The following is a 6029-nucleotide window of genomic DNA, read 5'->3' as shown; positions in this document are numbered from 1 at the left end:
TACAGGGCAGGCAGGCAGGCAGGCAGGCAGGGTCAAAACAGGCAGACCAGTAATAGCGACTAAAGTAATGCAGGTGAACTTGGCATGAAAACACAAGACAATCTGGCAGAGGACAAGTACAAGTGAGGGGACCTAAGTAGTGAGTGACTAACGAGGGAATGGGCTGCAGGTGAAATGTGCGTGAGAACCAGGTGAAGGGAATGAAGGATGATCAGGTGTGAATGACCGGGTCTGAAATGACAAGAGAGTTAATTAAACTAGAAAACAGAATGAAAACACTAATAAGATGGGGAATGTGTGTCTGTCTGCTGAGCAGGTGCTGAGCAGGTAGTGCACAGTGGGCTTACCAGAGCTTTTGTGCTGAAAACAGATGTCTGCTGCAACCAAAAACAACACGGATGAGAGTGAATCAAGACCGTTGAAATAGACTAAATCACTCAACTCTGCAGAAGGGAATTACAAAGTGACCGCTTTTTTAGTCATTTGATCCATAACATGTAAATATTGATTTGAATAAGTATTTTTTGATAAAAAATACCTAATTGTCAGGTGATCTTACGAAAACTAATATTATTGCAGATGACAAGTAATCATAAATATTTCTAGAGAAATTACATCATGCAGAATAATGAGTTTTATTTAAAGTCTCCTTTACAAATTAATTTACCACGACACAATGTACAGAAGATAGCAGCACTGCTTCAAAAGTATATTTGCAATTATTTAGCAAATTATTATTTGTTTTGCAAATTATATCTATAGAACAGCAACACTCCTCCATACTTTGCTCCATGAGACGTCAGCAAACACACTCTTGTTTCCATCTCGCCTATGTTTGTCACTGGATACGTTGCCTCGTCACGGGCAACTCTGCTATATGTGTCTTACTGGGAGAACTGGGCGAGTTATGTGATCGTGGATACATTACAAAACATACACTGCTATATTAATTTATTTTAAATGTGTTTAATTTATTTTCTTCTTTTTTTAAATTGAAATTGAAATTGTTTTCCTTTTTTTCTTCTTTCTTTTTATTTATTATAATTAATATAATTTTGTCATTAATTAAAAATAATATATATATATATATACATTTATTTATTTATTTTAAACAGAATCCGAATCCTTTTTGCTGTGAGGTAACTGCTAGCCACTACACAGAATTTTTTATTTTTTTTATTTTAATTTATTTGAATGTGAATTTCAATTTGTAATCAAATTCCTTGTATGTGCAACATACTTGGCCAATTAATGATTCTGATTCTGAAACTGTATCATCGTAAATTAGTACCAGAATTATGTTTTCTCAGCTTAATTATCATGGCATACGTGCAACAAAAATACAAACCCCAGTTTATAACCTGCAAATTCTATACATCTTGTGCACAGTATGACTTGTATTGGGAAGCTGTAGCAGCCGACACACTTTTTTTGCATTTTGGAGTTCTCAAAATGGAAACATTTTCTTCTCTTTTCTTTTTTAGAAATGTGGACTATCGTGTTTCAGAAAGGAAGTTACAACCAGTCATATTTTCTGGAAGCCTATTGTCTAATTAAAAAACATGCAGCAAAGTTACTTTAGACATGTCATGTCATGTGCAAGGCCCATTTATTTTTTAGAGCACATTTAAAACATGAGCACATTTTAAAGTGAATATAAGACTACAACCCAAAAATGCTATAAAAAAACAATAAAATTAAGCAAAGTACATCTGAAGCTAGAGGAATTGAGGTTAAATCACAGTTTCAGTACAGTTAAAAGTCACAGAAATTAGTACACATTTGAATAGGAAGTAACAAGTGGAATATTTTAGTCTCGATAATTTAAGCAAATTCTGAATAATATTTAGAAGCAAAAGGCTATTTCGTAAACTTTTGGAGCTTTTATCAAAATCAACCCTTTATAATTCAGCAGGCCAGTGAAGTGCAGTAATGGGCTATGCTATCTTTGTCCCATAATGTTAGCAGCAGTATTCTGACTGAGCTTCACTGTCTTCAATGCTATTTTGGAGTCATGGAAACAAATAGTGCAGTACCTGTAACATAATCATGACATCTGTATTACAGTAAATGCTAAGGAGTAGATATCCTTTTCCCCAGACTCCACAGAAGCTAAAATGCCCTCTACAGGCCAGCTCTACTCAAGGCAGGATCCACATGAATCACCCTCAGCCTACTTACATTTAAAATTACCCAAGATAATAAACATTAAAAAAACAGTAAACCATAATATATGTTAGTTAAAAAAGTTGGCATGAAGAAAACAAAACCGTAATAATACATTTTTTTTTTAAAATATGGTTGGAAATATACCACATAAACCTAACTTGTGGGTGTCTTTAAAACACACAATACTCAGTACACATTCCTGCTTATTAATCTTCAGGTCTTAAGCCTCAACTGTGTCACTTTAATGAACTATATTGTGTATATGTCATACTGCGCCCATTTGAAGCAAGCCTCGTGGGTCTTCTGCCTTTTGCCATGGCCCTGCTGATGCCCCTCCTCCCTCTTTCCTTCTGATAACACAGGGATCGTGGTTATCTACTCATTATTAATAATTTCTGTCATATTAATTGAATGTGTTGTAACTCTGTAATGCTGTTCATTCTGTAGACATGACATCTATTGCTTCTGTCCATCCGGGGAAAGGGATCCTCCTCTGTTGCTCTCCTGAAGGTTTCTTCCTTTTGTCTCCGTGAAAGTGTTTTTTCTATTTTCAGTTTTTTATCCCCTGATCGGCTGTGAGGGTCCCGGGACAAGGATGTCGTATTTCTACAGATTGTAAAGCCCTCTGAGGCAAATTTGTAATTTGTGATTCTGGGCTATACTAAATACACTGAATTTAATTTAATCTAAATGTAATGAACCAATATCACCACTAGAGAGTAGCAAATAGTGCAATAATGTGTCTTAAAATGAAAGCGCCACTCAAACATGACACATTGTCACTTCATGTGTCTCTGCCCTGAGCTGGAACAATGCACACATAATGTTAACATACAGTACAGAGGATTTGTGAGATATCTTTAACTTATGGAAATCAAAACAAAGTGAATGATTGTGTTCAGTTTTAAAGCTTGTCCACCTGAAAAACATGAGGATGTCACTCCATTATATAATGGTTGTAACAAACTGCAATCTTCTTTATTTATTTGTATTACTCTTTGTATTGATTGTGTGATGGTGCTGTTACAGTAAGTGCTCTGGAAGAAAATGCTGAACAAATTCATGGTGCTTTTGAGATTTAATGCACTTATATCATATAGACTTCTTCCCGTCTTGAAACTCAAGCCATCTTCTGTATACAGGCGGTCACTTTACAAACAGTAACAACTTTATAGTTTATAGTTGGACATAGTGAACTGCTGTCCAAATATGTTTTTGCTTTGCATAACTTTAAAAATGTCTAATTGTTTCACCATTCTTCAGTCTTCGGGGTTTTAACACAACGCATGGCGCCAATATGCCAAACTAAACATACATGTTTCTGAAAATGTGATATTGTTTTTTAAAGGACTGTGAAAGGTAAGACTATTCTTATAGCATGTGTTTGACTCCTGTGAGGGAAAACTATTGCAAGCTATCATAAATGGTTCTGATTAAGCAGCTATTATTTGAAGGGTGCGAGACATCAGAACATGCAGGGTTTTTCTTCTTGTGACCATTACTTTTTGTGACTGAATCAAATTGTAGTTTATCCGTGAGAAAGACCAGCTATTACTTTGGACCGTGGCAGAGTCAAACATGCAATGTTTCCATGACTCTCATTTGTGTCATTTTATGATGCTTTTGTAGTTCTGAAAACACAACATCCTATTGTGGGCTATACGAACAAGATGCAATGGTAAATCACACGAGACAATAGTGCCTGTGCAGAAGTGGACATAATGGCTATCAACAGACTGAAGGAAGTGTAAAATGGTGATAATAAACCTCATCTCTCCAATTCTTCAGAAATAATCCCTCCATTCAGCCAGTACCAAAGCAGCAGCCTCCTCCTGCCATCTCATGGATGGGAAGGAGGACCAGTGCCAGTCTTGTACCTAGTTTGCAATCCCTCAATGGGCCTTTGTGATTGCTGCCATCCTTCCCCCCCGGCCAACCCCCGGCAGCCCATTCAGGAGTATCACATGGCACTCCCACTCTGCGCCCATCTCACAATGCATCCCTGTCATTCGCACCTCATTGACATGCGCTCATAGTGATGTGCATTGGGGAATGGTCGTGCTTCTCCACTACTTTCAAAGGAAATGAAGTGCCAGGCTGGGTGGCCAAAGTGTGGCTTCCTGGATACGGTATTCATATTTCTTAGGAGGAAGTGCTGAAACGTGTCTCTCTGTGTGTGTGTGTGTGTGTGTGTGTGTGTGCGTGTTGGGAATTGGCTGTGACAGCAAATGTGTCACACCAAACTCACACACCCTTAACTGTCAGTTACCGTGAGAAAATATTTGATTGATTTACTGTACATTTTGAACACCAATAGTCTTGGTAACACCACATATATAAATGTCACGATGTAAAGAATGAATGTTACTGTTGAAAAAGTAATATTTGAATGTTACAATACAAAGACAGCTACATTAAGGATGTAAAAGACAAGTAAAACTGATCAGGAATAAAGTATAGATATTGTAGCCTGGTTCCAGACTTCCGTATCATCACAAACATTTACTTCCGTCTGATTATAAGGCGATAGAAATTCATGATATTAATGGAGAAGATTTCCCATAAGCGACCACTCTAGATAACAAGGTTTCCTGCAACTCAACACTTGTACTATAATTCAGTACTCGAGAGTGACACGACGGTCCAGAGGAGAGCTACTTTCAGAAATAGAGCTTGTTACCTGTCTTGTTACTACCTCTGAGCTGATACATTATACCCTGTCTGCACATGAATGAGTCTCCATAAATCAGGCACCTGAGATCATTCCACAGTCTCTCAAAGCTGACACGTTTGTGTAGGTGCTCAATCTATTTTGTACTCAATGGACACACCTCATCTACCAACAAATGTATTTTGTTTTATTTATTTTGTTGTTATAAATGTTTGTTATTATAAATGTGGCAGGTATTTATACCTAATACAACAAAAAGTCTGAATGCCTTGTGCAACATCGCTGAAACTCAGCACAAATCATTTTACATTTGGGCATTTCTCCAGAAGACTTGTCATATGTTGCAAACCGACACAGCCTTTATTGTACAATATTTGATCAAATCATATGGGAAAATAGCCCTATAAATATTCCTTCTCAGCTTTATCCTCAATGTAGAAACTGTTGCTGTTTCTTATGGTGAAAAATGAGTGGTTATCTTTTTTGTGTTTGGTGCTTAAAAGAGCATGTATCACTCACCGATGGTTCTTAGAAGTGTGTGATATCTAAGCCATTTTGTTAAGACCACTGTTACTTTTTAGTGAGGCACCCCTTAAAGGGTTTATGTGTTAAATAAATGAATGGTTAATGATTATTTTCTTTCACATGCTTTATATATTATAAACCATTAATAAGAGCTACTTTTGGTTGCTAATGTATGTTCAATGGTTAAATATCATTCTGTTATAGATTACACTAAGAGACAGTATACTGTCTCTTACAATAGATTATAATAATCTATAATCTATTATAGATTATAATATATACTTGTTTATACAATGTATTGTATACAATACATTGTATTGTATTGTATACAATACATTGTATAAACAAGTAACATTTGTAGATCAAGTAAAATGAGTTCAATAAATTAAATAAATTACCAGAATGGGCAATGCAATAATTGTTCAATAGAACAATAATGTAAATAAAGTATTCTAACATGCACAAAGAAAAAATACAAAAGTCCACAAGTGTACCATACATTTTATTTAACTGCCTTTCATTAAAGTGCAGTGATCTGATATTACCGAATTTTATTTCCTTCTTAGTCTATGCATTCTACTTTGACTTTGTTATTTGATACAGTAAATCTTTTTCTTTATTGTATATTGTCTGGTTGCTACTTTTATAATGTTATGTTATGCTG

The sequence above is a fragment of the Cyclopterus lumpus genome, chromosome 1, assembly GCF_009769545.1.
Source record: "Cyclopterus lumpus isolate fCycLum1 chromosome 1, fCycLum1.pri, whole genome shotgun sequence".
Taxonomy (NCBI): Eukaryota; Metazoa; Chordata; class Actinopteri; order Perciformes; family Cyclopteridae; genus Cyclopterus; species Cyclopterus lumpus.
Note: the sequence above shows the minus strand (reverse complement) of the source record.